General features: G+C 45.7%; 1 protein-coding gene across 21 annotated transcripts in view; it reads left to right on the top strand.

The window, feature by feature from the left end:
• HDAC5 (histone deacetylase 5) overlaps positions 1–18,640 on the top strand; it is a 1,448,645-nt gene that overhangs the window by 947,104 nt on the left and 482,901 nt on the right. The window lies entirely within an intron of this gene.

Genomic DNA, 18,640 nt, shown 5'->3' on the forward strand with positions numbered 1-18,640 from the left:
AAGAGAGAGTGACTCCTGACGCGAGCCAGTCATAGCATTGACAATTGTTCTGAAATGCTTTACACTTGCTGCCTCAGCTATATTAGGTTCCTAAACGTTTCTCCTTACTCCAAGGCATTTCTGGATCCTCCTCCAAAAGGCCTGTGTGCCTTTATCTGCAGCAAATCTTTCTAGCTACAGCCACTGTCTGTTTGCAAACTCTGCCTCCTTTTTAGGTCTCGGGACCTATAAGCTGTGCAAAGCACAGCTTCCGGTCCGGAGAATTAATGTTTTTTAGTAGGCCTTCAGAACCCACCTCCCTGTACTGTCTGTCCTCCATTGGCTGGCTTCCTAAACAGAGGCCAGCCATTGGAGGAAAGAGCCGTCCGTCCAAATAAGCTCCGTCTTTTTCGGATTCGGGGGCGTGATTTTTTGCGTTCTTTAGCTGGTGACGTCGTCCGCCACTCAGGACAGCAAAACACGCCCCCGAATTCGAAAAATTCCCGAAGCTTGAGGCCGCCATTTTTTTCCCCGCATCAGCAGAGAAGGAGCGACTGTTTGCACCCCTGGGGAAGTAAGGGGAGCTTCGCGACATGCCTGCCGAACATAAGGTGTCTCCACAGCTGAGGAGAGGCAGGACAATTGCAGGTACGGAGCGGGAGCCAAGGCGCACAAGCAGCAGCCACACCACACCCGGTCCTGCAGCTCGCACAGCCTGCACTCCCCATGGCCACCAGCTCCGTGCTGAGCATGTCCTCCCGGCTGGACCCGCAGCGTCTCTACCCGGGAATGCACCAGGAGGAGCCTCCCGTTTTCGCCCAGCTCTTTTCTTGTCTTGTTTTGCTCTGTGATGCAGTTCCTCCAGATTACAGGTAAGTGGGACAAGCTCTAGCGGGCTCAGTTACTGGTTCCCCACCTTCTGGCCCTCGCACTTGTGGTCTGCCCAGCGCTCCCACCCCCACCTTGTGACTTGATGCCCTGCTATAGCGGGCTCTGGGGTTTGTGCTATGCCATTTGGCGGCCCGTCTCTGTGTGCTCTGGCGGGGAGTGGTTCCAGCCCTGCTCCCGGGGCGGCTGCCAGTTTGTCACTGTTGTACCTGAAAGCACGAGGATCCCCGGCCCCCTCTAATGTTGATATGTACAGTTGTGGTCTCGAGACTCGGTTGGCTATCAACCGTGTTTGTTTGATACGAAAACACATATATTTGTGTTAGGTTGCCTGCCAGTCATTACATACTGTGTTTAGGGGCGGACCGGTTCTGGCCTCTGGCCCGACTCGGCCTGCGGCTGCTTTTCCCGTTACGCAGGTTCCCGCCGCTCGTTGATTGTGTCTGTTTTTCCCTGTGTTGGGCTGGGCACCTGTGATTTCCGCTCCTCCCCCCACGTCTAGTGGCATTTCTGCCCGGCTCTAGCGGGCTCTGGGGCATGGGGTTATCGTGACCACTCAGCCGTTCATCCTTCACAGGTAGATAAATAGATTGAGTTGGCTAACAATTAAACATCTGTTGTACTCGTGACCTTTTGAATTAGTAGCGGGACCGCTGGCGCTCACCTGGCGGAGTTGTTACTTGGTGGCAGGAGTGTAGGCAACGGTAATTTGTCTGCCTGCGGTTGCAATCTGTTTTTCACGAGTTGCGCTTACTACTGCTGTCCCACGGGAGCAGGGCTGCAATGCGTTTGGGAAGTTGCCTCGTTTTCGCTACTACGGTGTCTTTTGTGCCTCCCCATAACGCACATTACTCTCTTATTATTATCCAACGTTGGATGTTCACTGCCTCCAAGATTTGGGTTGTGTTTCAGCTGTTTCTACTATGATTACTGGTACTGTGTTGCGCGAATATATGATTTTTCAACGATTTCAAGTTCCACGCATGGCATAACCACGCGAATTTTACATCGCAAGTGGCTTTACCACGCTGGAATTTACAACGAAGGATTGTACCACGTCTTACCTGCACGTCTTTCTCCAGCAGCCCTTACTTCCATCTACCATGGAAACAAGCGTCAAAACACGTCTTCCAAAATAAATAAAGGACTTCTTTTTTGACGTACACTGCACGTCTTTGGGGGAGGCTCTTTCCTTTTACTTCATTAATACCACAGAGCGTTTTTTTTTTAAATCTAACTCGCTCCTTAATTGTTGTTATTTTTTGGGGGGGAGACCCCCCCATCCCCCCTAGCCCCCCTCCCAACCCTCCCCCAGCCCCCCCAGCACGACTGGACGGAATACCACGTCTCCCCCCAACCCACGCTGAACGTACTTTCGTGGTATAGACGGTTGTGGAAGGCACCCACGTTGAAAAAACGTTTGCGTGGTAAGTGTACCGTGGTAAACGTTATGCGTGGGGATGCCTTCGTAGTAAATGATGTTTCCCGTGTTGCGCCATGCTTCCGTACTTCTGTTTGTTGATGGCCCCTTGCTTCCTCGTATGCGCACCTCGTTGGTCTCCCGCAGCGCTGGTGGCTCAGTGGTCTGATGCATCCACTGTAGGGGCGGGCCTGTGTACAACCTCATAGTCACAGGTTCATATCCCAGCTTGTCTCGGCTGGGTCCTGGTGTCGCGCTGTCGCCTCCCCCCCCCCCCTCCCTCTGCCGCAGCTCTCCTCCGTCGCTCCCCCGGGCCCCCACCCTCCCTCTCCAGCGGTGTTGTGCTTATTCCCTCTGTCCTCGTGCTATTGAGGATTCCCTCTGTGTTGTTGAATGTTTAGTGTGCGTTCACCTGCCGATCTGACCCCCCCTCTTGTATTATTTTATTTATAGGTTTTTTCTGCGTGACCACTAGAACTACAGTCATTTGAATATGACCTCTCTGGAGCATGGTGGCTTCCGTAGATTGTTTCTGCGAAATCGCAGGAATTTTCCCTTTGCGCTAGTGGAGGGGTAGAGGATTCCAGACAAAGGAGTCTTGTGTTTTAGGATGCCTCCAATATCAGTTGCTATGAAGCCTGTTCACTCCTAGGCGCAGGCAGGCTGACCTCCGGTTTCTAGCGTGATTACATTGGCCCAAGGCTTTGGCAAGGTAAACTTACACCCTACCAGATCGTGGCATGGGTACTATGCAGTGTCTTGAAGTGAGATTTTTCGTTTGATCTGTAACTGATGCAAGGCAACCTGTATCAGGGTGATGTCCAACCAGCAAGGTCCAAAGATGATTTGCGCCGCATAGGCCCCAGCCCGTCACATTCAACGATGGGTTTAGCAGAGAGTCGGATTGTAATGGCATTGCGGTATCCAAGGTGCAATGTTGTGACTGTAATACACAAAGAAGTCTTGTTGTGGGTTGCGGTAAGGAATGTAGGATTCCTCCATTAGTTGTAGCAGGTGAAAGAAGACATTTTGGTGAGAACACTACTTTAAGATGAAATTTAGAGGTTTCACGCTTTTTGGATTGGTTCAGGAGGCCTTTTATTGATAGTGTGGAGCTGAACGGAAGGAACGTGAAGTTGATGGGCCTGGACCAGGATCTCCATTTGGACGCACTAAGGTGCAGTGTGTTTTGATGCTATTGTGTCTGACTGTGTGTTGGGCACACAATGATTGGTTGCAGAACCCTTGATTTTTTGAGAAGTTTTAAGTATAACAGTGTTTATTTGGTGGTATTTCTTTGTAATCTTTGATTACTTTTTCGCCGAATGGTGCTTGTGCAACTTTAGCAAGGAGTTATGGAGTATCCAGGTTTGGTGCTTGCAAGCTTGATCTCATCTACTGGACTCAGGTTATGTACTAAACAGCAGCTCCTGCAAGGCACGTCCAAGGGTAATGGATGCATATTTTATCTTCCCAGTAGGAGGGCGCTGTAGCCTTAGAGTAAGGAACAGTCAGAGAATGGCTGTAGATAATGAGGACTCTGCTCCCCAGCCTCCACTTGCACCGCCACCAGAGGTGCCAGTGCGTGATGTGGAAAGCAAGTGCTGGAAGTTCCTGGCTTGCTACCTCTGTTTCCATGGCTTCATGACGCAGCTGCGACCAGGAGAGAGCTTTATAACCCCGTATCTGCTGGGGACTGATAAAAATTTCACCAAAGAGGAGGTAAGAAAAGTTTGGAATTAGCCCTATTGTAGAACATTGAACCACTACAGCATTGCAGTTCACATAGACAATGCAATCCATTCTTTGTGTTGAGTCCAGAGGAAAGCGGAAACACAGATAAATGGATTTCTTTTAGAGAGATTACTATATTGTGACCGTCTGTTATAACTTACCTCACTTACAACCTGTGAGATCTTACACTGCCCTGAGCTCTGTTGTAAGCGGCCCTCTGCCCTAAGATTTACTGAACACCTCATGAACAGTTGATTTGCACATTGTTTGCCATCTCAGTCTCATTGTTTACATCTTCAAATTTGTCGAAGGCTATTTTCTTGCATTACTGAGAGTTTGCAGTAGGAGCTATGCATTTCCATGTGAGGAACGTCTGAATTTTTTTCTAGCTTCTCCTGCAAGCCAGTGAGATGTTATCACGCAGTTGCGTTCCAACATTCCATTTTGCTTCCAAATAATGTGGACAATTGAGAATAATGCAAATGATTCACTAATAGCACAGGGTTTCATATTTTATAAGATTGTATACACAACTGTATAAATTGCCAGTATATAATATTCTTCAAGCAGTGGAAAAAAATAACTATTCCCCTACTGGTATTGCAACAGTGCATTGAATGTTGTAGTTGTTTTAGGATGAACCAGCCAATAGACCAACTTGTATGACCCTAGGCAGTGAGTCCCTTTTCCTGCAGCCAACGTTAGAAATAAAGAAAAAAAATGCACTTAAAGTGTTTGTGTATCTCGCTGCTAAACACCGAGCCAATTTTCCATCACGTTAAAGAGCAGAGGTCCGTTTACAATATGGGGATGTCCATTTCAAGCTGGGATGCACAATCTGCTTGAAACATTCTTTGTGTCTTGTTTGTGAAAGTGGGGGGAAAAACATGTACACTCTCTCACACTCTCTCACTCTCTCTCACTCTCACACACTCTCTCTCACACTCTCTCTCAATCTCACTCTCTCTCTCTCAATCTCACTCTCTCTCTCTCAATCTCACTCTCTCTCTCAATCTCTCTCTCTCTCTCTCAATCTCACTCTCTCTCTCTCACTCTCACACACTCTTTCACACTCTCTTTCTCTCTCACACTCTCTTTCTCACACTCTCTCTCTCTCACACACTCTCACACACACTCTCTCTCTCACACTCTCTCACACGCTCTCTCTCACACGCTCTCTCTCACACGCTCTCTCTCACACGCTCTCTCTCACACGCTCTCTCTCACACGCTCTCTCTCACACGCTCTCTCTCACACGCTCTCTCTCACACGCTCTCTCTCTCACACGCTCTCTCTCTCACACGCTCTCTCTCTCACACGCTCTCTCTCACACGCTCTCTCTCACACGCTCTGTCTCACACGCTCTCTCACACGCTCTCTCTCACACGCTCTCTCTCACACGCTCTCTCTCTCTCACACGCTGTCTCTCACACGCTCTCTCTCACACGCTCTGTCTCTCACACGCTCTGTCTCTCACACGCTCTGTCTCTCACACGCTCTGTCTCTCACACGCTCTGTCTCTCACACGCTCTGTCTCTCACACGCTCTGTCTCTCACACGCTCTGTCTCTCACACGCTCTGTCTCTCACACGCTCTGTCTCTCACACGCTCTGTCTCTCACACGCTCTGTCTCTCACACGCTCTGTCTCTCACACGCTCTGTCTCTCACACGCTCTGTCTCTCACACGCTCTGTCTCTCACACGCTCTGTCTCTCACACGCTCTGTCTCTCACACGCTCTGTCTCTCACACGCTCTGTCTCTCACACGCTCTGTCTCTCACACGCTCTGTCTCTCACACGCTCTGTCTCTCACACGCTCTCTCTCTCACACTCACTCTCTCTCACACTCACTCTCTCTCACACACACTCTCTCTCACACACTCTCTCTCTCACACACTCTCTCTCACACACACTCTCTCTCACACACACTCTCTCTCACACACACTCTACTACTCAACATTACTCACTCATAATTAGTCACTCTATATATACTACTCACTCTTTACTACTGAAACTAAAAATACACTTTGTATATGTAAGGGTGTGGCTGTGCATGTAAATGTGTGTGGCTCTAGAACTCTTTACTACTCACTCTCACTATTTAATACTCACTCTCACTTTTTACTACTCGCTCTCTAATACTCTCTTTACTAATAACTCTCCTACTCACTATCAACAACTCACTCTACTACTCTACTACTTACTCTGTGTGTGGGTGCTAATGCAGTAGGTCTCGCATATGCAAGCGATTAAGCTATTGCCAGTATAAATGACAATGCCATTTATTTATGATTTAAAAAAAAAAAAGAAATGTCATGAGCAATGCCAATAGCTCTACCTTTAATAATGCCGAGACCATTGCATTGTAAATGCTTGTTCATAATTAGTGACTTATAACTAAGTCTGTCTGCCCTTATAACCTGTTTGGAGGATTCGCTTTAAAGCACGCTTTGTAATTCTGGTTTCATTGTTTTACATTCCTTGTCAAACCATCCCATTTTTCCAAAATGTATTTTTTGTTAGTATAGGGTTTTTTGAGGGTGGTGATCTTGTAACAATTAGGATTTATGTTTTCAGCAAAAGATCATAGAAGAATATGGTCTCCCACTTGCTCCGTTCACTATCTGAATCTGAAGGTCCACTATTGAAGGGCCCTGTTTCCAGTTTTCTGTTTTGGATTCAAGATTGATGTTTCAATTTATTCTAACTTGTCCCCCAAGCTCCCAGTTGTGTCCCCCAAGCTCCCAGTTGTGGTTTAAATTCTGTTTTTCTCTTAGCCAGCATATTTTATAACCTCTTTTGACACAGGATTGTGGTCACTTTCCAGTTTCCATTTAACTTAATGATTTTAAACCTATGCCAATCCGTAATCTATTACAGATTGTGCTCTGCAAGCATTGTAGGTAGGTATTGTAGCTGTGGTTAAGTATTGTGTGGCAGTATGCCCAGAAAACTACAGAAGCCAACTTAAGAGGTAGGGGTTGGCATGGAGACAGTTGGCCTACCCCCTCACGGGTTCTCATCTTCAACCAGACAAAGCTATTGAAATACTGGCCAGTCTGCCATCCGAAGCAAAGGGCAGAGGAGTCTGGGGTTGCAGCCTCAAACACTAAATTAGCACAGCCCCTAGCAGACCTCAGACTGCTCACAGGTGAGGGCTGAGATCCACCACATGCTTGCAACCTATATGAGTTGTCCGTTGGTTTGTGGGGGGCGGGGGAGGGGGTGGGGCAAGATTCAGTCACAGATCAAGCTTTGGAGCCTGGGGGATCCATGCCATAGGTATGCCTTCCGCCAGGCGATGGAAAGACGAAATTCATCCACCATTTCCTCAGAGCAAATAAAGTGCATGAAGTTGTGGCAGGAGTACATGATAATACTGGTGAAGATACACATGAGCTAGACTAATTTAGCAACTCAAATTGTGGCTTTACCTATGGCCCCAAAGCAGAAAAGACGACCTTGAAGGTCTCCCCTGTTCCCCGCACATTTGCTTTTGAACTGCGCACGGTCTTACATAGAACACCTCTAGGGAAAATTAGCTTTGTGGACATTGCCGGAGAGACCTGATAACAAACTGTACAAAGGCTGCAACATAGTTGGATTTTACAAAGCCCGCTAAGAAATATCCCACGGTAGGAGATCCACACCATCGACAGTCCCTGGGAATATATACCTCGACTCAAAAAAGGCCAGCAGAATTTAACCACCTATCTAAACTTTTTCTTCTGTCTACTGCTAAACAAATTATACTGGCACCCAATCCAAAATCTTCTGTGACATCATTGATATCGCTGAAAGCTTCCCCAAGAATCCAATAAAAGAATCCCACCTACACGCTGTGGCTGCTGTAGGTAAGAGCTGTGGGGCCAGCTGAGGGGAGGGGGGGGCAGGGTTTCGAGAGACGACCACAAGGGAAAATTAATTATTTAATACATTTTTCCTTGTGGTCGTATGTCATATGCCTGAGTCCAAACTGGAATGACATGATGAGCAAAAAAACTATGGATTTAGGCCCGGGTTTCCGTACTGGGGTAAAGGTTTGAAGGAAAGTGGGAAAGATCTGCCCAGATGTGGGTCCAGTACTTACTCTGCCATTGAATTCAAGCTAGCCTGGCTGATGAGATGATAGAGTGGGGGAACATGGCGGCCGGAAGCTAACGGCCGCAGGTGGAGCTCCCGAGATGTGTGGCGTTCTTGTAGCATGCTGATGGTGTCAGCTGCCAGCACGGAGTTTCTTGTAGCCGGGTGATGTTGGAGTTTACTGGCGTTTAGACTTTTTGATTCTTCGACTTTTTTGACTTTTTTCTGCTAGCTGCTTGCTGCCTCACCGCTGCCTTTTTTCCGCTTTTCTGTTTTACTCTGAAGGCGCGGAGCGGTAACCCCGATGGTGAGCAAGACCGGGTGCACGCTAGTGGAGCTGCCGGGCTGCCGTAAATTGGACGCTGCAAAGGAGTGGAAGCGGCGGGCTCCTAGCGTCCTCAGGAAAGTTTTTAGATCTAGCACCACATCGGCAGTGGCGGCGGCTCCCATTCCTAGTGGCAAAGGAGGAGGAGGTACTTGGAGCTTGCTGATCCGTGCGGCAGTAAGGTAGGAGCAGGAGAGGAGCGTGGGGGAAGTAAGGGGAGCGACAAGAGCTCTCACCTTCACTTTTGTTTGCTTAGCTCCTCCAACAGCAACTATCCCTGGAGGAGGAGGGCATAGGCTTGGGCTTCGGGTGCTGGGGCGACAGACTGGGGGTCTCAGAGCCTCATAATACTACCTGTGACTACAAAAGAATCAACAGTAGTCTGCAGTGCATGGAGATTAGGGAAGAGTCTGAGTTGGACTGCAGCCTATTAAAAACTAAAGCTGCCATCTCCTCTAAAGCAGCGGTTGGGCGATATACTCTACGTAATAGGGCCCTGGCTAACCTCCCAGTCCAGTTCAAATCAAGGGAGGACTTGCCACCAATAGTGGAAGTGAAAGCCGGTATAAGGCAGATAAGAGAAACCAATGACCCACAAGAGATTCCACAAGATACTCCGGGCAAGGGAACACGAAAAAGCAAAAAACAGAAGAAAGCTGGACTTTCCACAAAACTAAAAATAACGCCATCATTGAAATCTTATTATAAGATTTGCAGTGCTACCTCTACTTCAGCCTCCGCGTCAGCCCTTAAACAAGGTATGGCCGCTAAGGGAGCCCTGGTCTCGGCTACTCTTGATCCTCCTGCTCCAAACTCCGCCGGCTTGGTTAGCAGGGCAAGAGACTTCCCCCCCTCTAGCATTCCCTCGGATATGTCAGGGCCTTCTCCTGCACAAGAGTGCTTAATAGAAGTGCACCCATCGTGGAGGTTTCAAATAGCTTCTCAGCTCTCGACGTACAAGATGCAGGCATGGAGGGTATGCCAGGTACTCCTTTGGAGAGGGGGGCAGGGGCAAAAGCACTGAAGAGCCAACCGAAAACGCAATCTCCCGGGCCCTCGGCCACCTCCTCAAATATTCGTCCTGATACCCCAGATACCCCTGAAAATCTCCCTGGTGTATCTCTGCCGCCCCACACTTCCATCCCTGGGACGCTGGCGGATATTCTGTTGAGTTTACTTGATGATATAGGCAGGAGATTTGATGATATTGGCAGGAGATTCACAACTAAGGCTAATCAAGAGGCTATTCGAGCCTCATGCGATCTTCTATCATTAAGGGTCGAGGAAGTTTCACTGAGAACCGACGTACTTGAAGCTGAGATACCAAAAATTAAGGAATCTATAAGCGCTTCCTCCCTCACGATGAATAAGTTGATCCAGCAGAATCAGGAATTACATGATGATATTGAGCGGCTTGAGAACCGTTCTAGAAAAAACAACTTGAAACTACTGAATGTCCCGGAAGATATTGAGGGAAGCGATATTAAGAACTTGGTAGTTTCCCTTTTGAAGACACATATATTATAACCTTCGGATGAAGATTTGGATCTGTTTGTCGACATTCAAAGGGTCCATCGCGACCCATACAGAAGATCTCCTGGAAAAGACCGTCCTAGGAAAATACTTGTAAATTTCCTAACCTATTCTCTTAAAGAGAGGATTCTATCCCTCGCCCTAAAAGCAGGTCAACTGAAATGTAACTCGACCTCCACTCCATTCTCTTTTTCTCTTCGGTCAGATGTGTCCCATCGAACAGCCACAAGGCAGTGGGAACTGGGCAAAAGGATGGCTATATTGAATCAACTAGGCGCCAAGACCCAACTTAGATTTCCTGCATCCCTCCGTATTATGTGGGATAATCATATGTACAATATGCGCCACTTGGAGGAGGTGGATTCTCTCATAGACAAGATTAGAAAAAGAGAAGGTGGGGGGGGAAGATCCAAACCACGGCAGTGGGGGAGGAGGAGCTGTTAGCAAAGTATAAATATGATGGAGTATATAGATTCCTATTAGAGCAATCTAACTTAAGGTGTAAAGCTGTGCATGGCACCATTTAGCATGGTTTTGTATATTGTATTTTTTTTCTCCTTTTTTCTCTTTGTCTATAGCCACACATGAGAGGGAGCTCTGACCGAGGGTGTATGCCCAAGAAAAAAGGGAGGGTTCCCCAGGGGTATAGTGGGTTGGAGGGGTCACAATGGGTTAGAGGGGTGGGAAGGGCGGTGGGGTGCACGGGTGGGGTTGCAGTGGGAAAAAATGAAAAAATAATGACCTCATACCCTGTTTTTTTAAAACCGAATATGCCAGTTCGGGCCATCGGATTTAGGAGGGAGAAAGGGGTTGGCAGGAAAAAATGACTGGTACAAAGATAAAGTTTATTTCATGGAATGTCAATGGGTTGGTGGTGCAGCAGAAGACAGCGGCTGGTTATGAAATACCTTGAACAGTTGGCTGCACAGGTCTTTCTCATACAGGAAACACATCTAAGCTACTTAGAAACTAAGGATGTCTTTAGTAAATATAAATGGATAGAGCACTTTCTTTGCTCTCAACATACGACACACAATAAGGGGGTAGCTGTCATGATAAAGAAGGGAGTCATTAGTACCATCAAATCTGTCTTAACCGACTGCTCTGGTAGGTGGATCCTGGTGATGGCGACCTTGGGGGGGGACCGAATTCGCCCTCGTATCATACTATGGCCCTAATATAGATGATCCCGCCTTCCTACTCAAGGTACAGGCCAATTTAACAGAGGTTACAACCTCAGTAATAATCGGGGGTGATTTTAATGTACTTCTCAACCCCGATCGAGACAGGTCAAATCACAGTAAATATGTGTCAGCACCGCGTACACGGCGAGCAATGATAAATATGATCCACAATCTTTGGCTTGGCGGATGTTTGGGAAGTCAAGGAGGAACGGGATCTGGGTTCATCTATTTTAGCAAAAAGCACGGCCATTCCTCGAGAATAGATTATATCCTCACCGACAGAGTGTGCTTGGAAAACGTGGTGGATATCTCTGTTCTTCCATGTATCCTTTCAGATCATGCCCCTTTAACGTTTGTATATATGGGTAGTAAAGTCAAACCCCCTCCTCGGTGAACGTTAAATAGAGGTATGTTGCAGAATCAGGAGCTAATTAGCAACATTAAGGAATCAACTGCAAGGTTTTTTCTAGACAACGCAGGGTCAATGTCTCCTGACTATGTATGGGATGCCTTTAAGGCCTACATTCGCGGGGCATTCCATAGTTTGATATCCTCTAAAAACAAGGAAGATAGGTTGAAATTTCAAAAAATGGAAATGGAGATATCTAGACTGGAAAATGCAAGGATGCACAGTCAACCCGAGGCAGTCCCTCTAATTCTTAAGGACTTAGATAGAGTTCGCTCTGAGTACAGAACTAAGCTGGAAGAAAAAGTGGGAGCCCAATGGGAGGTGCATAGAATGGAGAATTACGAATACGGGGAAAGAACAAGTGCTACCTTAGCTTGGAAGATAAAAGCCGATAGAGCTAAGAATAATATCAATAAATTAATAATCGATGAGGCTGGTGCAACATCAAGTAATCATGAAGATATGCAGCAATGTCTTCTTACTCTATTTTCTCAATTATATAAAGAGGATGTTATACCAGATACAGATTGTATTCAAGCATGGTTAAATAATCAAGCCTTACCACTATTGACTAGGGATAACCAAGAGATGCTAGAAAGGCCGATCACTGAAGAAGAATTCAGGCTCCATATTAAAAAGATCAAAAATAATAAGGCTGCAGGGACAGATGCCCTTCCAGGAGAAGTCTATAAAGTTCTGGATGAGATAATTATACCTAGACTACACAAGCTATTTAATTATATTTATATATTAGAGGGGGGAATCCCCCCGTCCTGGAAAGAAGCAACAATCGTGCTCATACTAAAACCTGGAAAAAACCGACTAAAGGCGGATTCCTACAGGCCAATCTCCCTGCTAAATGCAGACTATAAGATCTTCATTAGCATTTTGGCAGGGAGATTGGTCAAGGTGGTACCGCAAGTAATAGGAATAGATCAAAAGGGGTTCATCCCGGGACGATATATACAAGAACAGACCTTACAATTAATAGGATGTATATACCTAGCAGTAGCACGGGCAGAGCCTCTTGCAGTGGCCGCATATGATGCAGCTAAGGCGTTCGACCGCGTCAGTTGGATCTTCCTTTGGGAAACCCTCAGAGCAATGGGATTTGGCACAATGTTTATAAGATCTCTAGTTAAATGCTATGAGGGTGCTTCGGCCACTATTCTCCTTAATGGGATACTAACACCGAGGCTCGAAATCCAGAGGGGTACACGCTCAAGCGCTTAGACTAGACCCTCAAATTACCCCCTTTCTAGTGCAAGATCTCAGCATTAAACTCGCTCTTTATGCAGATGATCTGCTAATTTATACTACAGAGGTTTTTCCTAAAGTGGAGAATACTTTATGTGAGTTTGGACGGTACTCTGGGTATGCAGTTAATCCTTCTAAGACCGAGATAATGTGCTTGGGGATTGAAGGCTGGGAAAGGAGTGCCAGCACTGGATTTAAATACCTGGGGATAGGTATAGAGCAGGATCTGGCGAATATTCCCTTGACCATTCTGAGGAGAGTTTCGAAGAAAATTTACCATCTTTTCCTTAGGTGGAGGAATCTACCGCTTAAAATATATGGCCGAGTAAACAGTTAAAATGGTAATTTTACCTAAACTGACATACCTGTTTAGTGCCATCCCTCTAGACTTCCCTGGCAAACTTCTCAGGAAAATCCAGAGCAAGATCGGGAGTTTTATTTGGGCCAATAAGAGCTCCAGACTATCCTGGAAGAAGCTAAAGAGAAGGCTACTTAAGGGGGGCTTAGCATTACCTGATATACAGCCACGGCCCGTGGAGGGAGTTACGGTGGGGCAGGGAGGCGGGGAGCTGGAGGGGCGGGGTGGAGGGTGCTAAAAACCGGCATATGGATAATTGCAGGTAAGTAAACAATTTAATTAATAAAACGAATTTGGTAGCGCGCCTTGCATCGCAAAATGCGATGCAGTGCGCGCTACGAAATTAGTTTTATTAATTAAATTGTTTACCTACCTGCAATTATCCATATGCCTGTTTTTAGCACCCTCCACCCTGGCTCTCCCCCTCCCCGGCTTCCAGTTTAAAAATGTCCGTTGCTTACTGGCTAGCCCCACTGATAACAACTGGGGAAGGATCCTGAATGCCATAGTGAAACAAGAGGGGGGGAACCGGATTTTTGTATAAGTTTGGGCCCCCAGGTTCTTCAAGAAAGTCCGCCTAAAGGTGATTAGATCCGCACTCAATACTTGGCATAATCTTAAAGCAAGGTGGGGGATAAAATACTACTCAGACTTTGCCCCAATTTGGGACTCACCGGGTCTTCCTGACTGCTTAAAAGATAGCCTGGCCGTTCCAATTGAGTGTGCAGGTACCCATATATGGTCTGATTTAATATCTCCAGATGGGGTCCTCCCCTGGGAGGTTTTGAGAGCAAAGATTGGGGATTCTTTCTCCCGTTTTAAACTTTTACAACTCTGCTCATGGTATGCGGGAGAAAAGGCAAATATAGGCGGGAATTGGGAGGTGGAGTTTAAGCTCCAAAACCCAACTCCCATGAAAAAGGAAGTTGGGATATGGTATGGAAGTTTACTAGATAGGGAGGATACTGAGCTTCCTCCACCATATCTTGTTTGGGGTTCATCCATATTGGAGAATAGCTCTGTAGAGCTTTATTTCCTATCTATTAAAAACCTATATAAGTATGTTAAGTCTGCCTCCCTGAAGAAAAATCACTTCTTCACTATTAACAAGTTGTATTATACTCCAAAACAAATTGCCAAGTTCGCCTTAGATCCGCTTCCTCAATGCCCTAAATGTGGTATGATAGAAGCAGATAATTTGCATATGTTTTTTGAGTGCACTCAGCTAAAGGGCTATTGGCAGAATGTAGAGCTGGCATTGACAGTAATTTTTGTTTTTAAGGTCAATCTAGATCCAGCTCTGGTTATATTCGGTTTGAACCCTGATCTTGTAAACCGTATACCTAGCTTACAAATGGGCCTATTTCTATGCTTCATCTTGTTAGCCCGAAGGGAAATTTGTATATTATGGAAAGATCTTGTTCCCCCCTCATACGAGAAGTGGGTCCGGGCGGCATTGAATATGGCAAGACTTGACCGTAGCGAAGGAAGCATCTGGTTGCCGTTGGTATGCTGGGGCAAGAAACTAAGGCTGGTTTAAGATAGTCCGATGATTACACCAAGCCTCGTACAAAGAAGCTGGCCTGGTGGGCACGAAAGCGAATGCAGGAACATGGACCCAGGGTGTTCAGGATCGATGGGGTCTATTATGTTACGATGGCAGACGGTGGTATGTGGACAACAAGGAGAAAAAAAAAAGCCTGGCTGATGAGGAGTGATATCCCAAAACTGGTCCCAGGATGCTTGTTTCCGGTCCCAGCAGGACCTGACAGTTCGGGCTTATCTGTTCCCATGGGGAGTGGTGACAAGACTTATCTGCAAACGGCTGGGTCGAAACTGGAATGGCATGGTGAGCAAAAAAACTATGGATTTAAGCCCAGATCTCTGTCTCAGAGGTGAATGCTGGACAATGTTCAGTATTCTGTCCATAATCCTTTGGTGTTGTTATAGTTGCCTCCACAAACTGTCCTTTTATAAACAATCTGGATACAAACATACTACTCCCCGTTCAGCGTCACCAGTTTTTTCCCCAGAAGGCAGGCACAATTGATTGTAAAGCAATCTCCACACAGGATACTCCAGCGAAGGAAGACAGAGTTGTACCATATGATGCACTTGTTCAAAGGTCACTGGATAAATCAGACTACTTTCTATAAGATGAAGTAGGGGAAACAGATTGGCCTCCTACCTCGCCCACAACTATCTCGGCAAGTCTTCGCTTGCCTGAAGATCAGAAGCTTAGAAGTGTAGACCATGTGGTGTCAAAGTGGATAAAAAAACAAGGAATGTTTTGATTTGTTCTGCATTCCATCCATCAATTGTGTGTCTTTTGATATATAATCTTGCAGCAGCGACGAAAAAAGAAGAAATATAGGCAATGAGGAACAAGACTTACATATGGCTGTCCGAACATCTTGGGGACAACACAGTTAAGCAGAATTATTTACACATTGTAATGCATCACCAATCCAGCAATGACATCAATTCTTGTTGTATGTGGATAGGGGCTGGTAGTGCAAATTTGATTTCATGTATGATCAAGTCTGCACCACTTGCGAATCCATCCTCAGCCATCAGAACAGTGCTAACTCTACTGGCATTTCTGGGCAAGCAGACACTTGTTTTTGGCAAAATCAGTCAACTCCAACCAGGGTATCTCCATCCCTAATGGAATTCCGATTAGGCGGCAACAAGTACACAATAAAGAAGTGCACCCATTTATTAATGATGAAAGCCTCAAGAGATCAAACCCATCAGTAAACCTGGTAACCGAGAACGCATTATAAGACATTGCCATATTTGCAGAAAGATCTGTGTACTTAGCTTGCCCAGAGGTGGTCAATCCACAAACTTAGACCTCAATTGACTATCCCAATGCTACAGGATACACATCCAAAAGTGCCACAACCAGCTCCCAAATAGTTCAATTATCTCCTGGAATATTGCTAAGGAGGGAGTTATAGCACATCTCGTGACACAAGACTTCTATCGTGTAAGCGCCGGAGCCTAACACTAGATGGCAGGAGTAAACAGAGCCTGTTAATCTACAGCACTAAACACTATAAACCGATGCTTACAGACTAATTAACATTTTCCTTCTCCAGCTTTGGCATTTTTAATAGATTCCAAGGCTTCCCTATTTCTTCACCATTGAGACTCACATTATTATTATTTCCTTAGGCAAGCTGAGCCACTGGGAGGGAGTGGAGCTCTGTATCTTCCCATCTGATTGGCCAAAGTTTGGGTCATAAAATGAGGTGTTTCAGTGATATTTGAGTGTTTGTGGTCACAGTTAACATGGATTACTGAGGATTCCCAGCCTTATTTCAGGGAATAATGTAAGCATGAGAATCTATGAAAGTTACCAATGCCGGCCAACTGTAGTAACAGGGAAAACATTTTTTACTTCTCCTATGTCTAACAAGCCTGAACAATGAATCTCCATCCAGCTAGGTTTCCATTGTCTTTTTGCCCTTCCTGTGTGATCCCTCCAGATTGATTTTACCTCTCTGAAGCTGAGATTACAGCAGTATCTTTTTACGTATACGAAAATGTTTCTCCCACAGTTCTAAAAATATGTTAATGTTGCAAAAAATCATGCATATAGCGTTTTTAGATAAAATAAAAACTGACATCACGGGGATCAGGATAAAGGAAAGTCTTTTATGCCTGCTAGCAGGGAAAGATGGTTGAATAGAGCAAATTGTGTTTCATTGACCATGCTAGTTTTGTGGATTCTTTTGGCATTGGTCTTTCTTAGTTGTGGGGATAGCTTACATTAAAATACTCCAGAACCATTCCCTAGGAGAGTAACCATAATTCCGTATGTATGGTATTTGTTGTATGTCTTAAGTCCGGACTGAATAGGAAAGGGAAACTTAGGCTAAATGTGATTTAGATAAGGTCAAATAGACCTAAAACTTGTGGAATTTTAATTTGTCCTGATGAAAGCGTGGGATCATTAGAGGCCACAAGAGAGGCTTAAACATGTGGAAACTGATGAGGGTGTAAGAACGTTATAGCCTATTAATACCCAACACATTTTCTTTAATTTATACCTGGTGCATTTGCTATTAAAGAGTATTTTTAACTTCAGTTTAAACCCTGGTACAAGTGCTTCCTGGAATATGGGTGAGCCTATTCTGGTCTTTAGGAAACAGGATGAAACCTGATGATGAAGCATGCCACTATTAGAGTAGATGAAGGTCTTCAAAAACAACACTGATAGTTGTCGAGGGGTTATTAACCACTTTTGCTCATAAGGTGTAGGATACCATTTATGTTGTAATTGATGTTGGCTAAGGAGACCGTATCGTATATCCCTAAAAATTCTCTCTCCCCTTTCCCATTACTGATGTCCTCCCAAAAATTGGTGTACTTGAGTGTTTGAAGGTGCTATTTTACATTAGCCATGTTCGTATTGTGAATACGTTTGCATCAAGTATGTGAAATCAGTGGATATGTCTTTGTCGATCATGGTCCTGGAGTTGGTGTCAGGTATGCTTGACAAATTGGTGTTGGCTATACATGGATGCTGAAAGCAAACACAAGGAGATGATGGACGGAGCGCTGACCTTTTTCATACACCCACACCCAGTTACAGTTCTTGGTTGAATCCATTATCGTTCTTTAGCTCACTTCGCCACCTCTGTTCAGACCCAGCTATAAGCAAATCAGTCTTGACCCTGTGCCTCATGGGAACAGTCCATCCCGAACTGCTAAGCTAGGTCTTCCCTGAACCGGAGACAAGTATCTGGAACCCGTTTTGGGGTAACGCCCCTCATCAACCAGGCTAACTTGAATCCAGTGGCAAAGTGAGCAAGGGATTCACATCTGGGCATACCCTGCCAACTTAGGGCAAACAAAGCAAACAGAAGGATGGTGTCCGGTATGCTTGACAATTTGGTGTTTGCTATAGATGGATGCTATCAACCATAATTCAGGATCCTGGGATGGAGAATGCAGAATAGTGCAGTACCTGGGATGGAAAATGCAGAATATTGTGTTACTAGATACGTTATTCATTGGCCATACTGTTTTCTTGTTGGTTTGTATCACACATGATGTGTTGGTTGGGGTGAAGTTAGTTCATATCAGGCAAGGGTTATTTAATCTCAGACAAGATGGTTTGCTCGTCAGAAATCAGCCCTTTGAGATTGGTAATTAAGTTGTGCACTGCTGTATATTGGCTATGTGTTGGTTGCCTGGCATTAGCCCGATTGGGTTGATGGATAATGAAGTAACTTTGTTTGGTTCTTTGTAGAGGATGGTGGAGCAGTAGCAAGAGAACAGGGGTCAAGCTTAGTGTTTAGAATTTGTATTGAGAACAATAGGTCAACAAGAATTGGCAGCATGAACCTTGCACACTAAGGAAGAGCTGCCTGGTCACATAATGCATGTACCTTAAAATAGCTGCTTATCTTTGTGCGTGTGTGCTGCAGTTTTTTTACTGTAATTGTTGTCTTTGTTA

The sequence above is a fragment of the Lissotriton helveticus genome, chromosome 5_1 (genome assembly GCF_964261635.1).
Source record: "Lissotriton helveticus chromosome 5_1, aLisHel1.1, whole genome shotgun sequence".
Classification (NCBI taxonomy): Eukaryota; Metazoa; Chordata; class Amphibia; order Caudata; family Salamandridae; genus Lissotriton; species Lissotriton helveticus.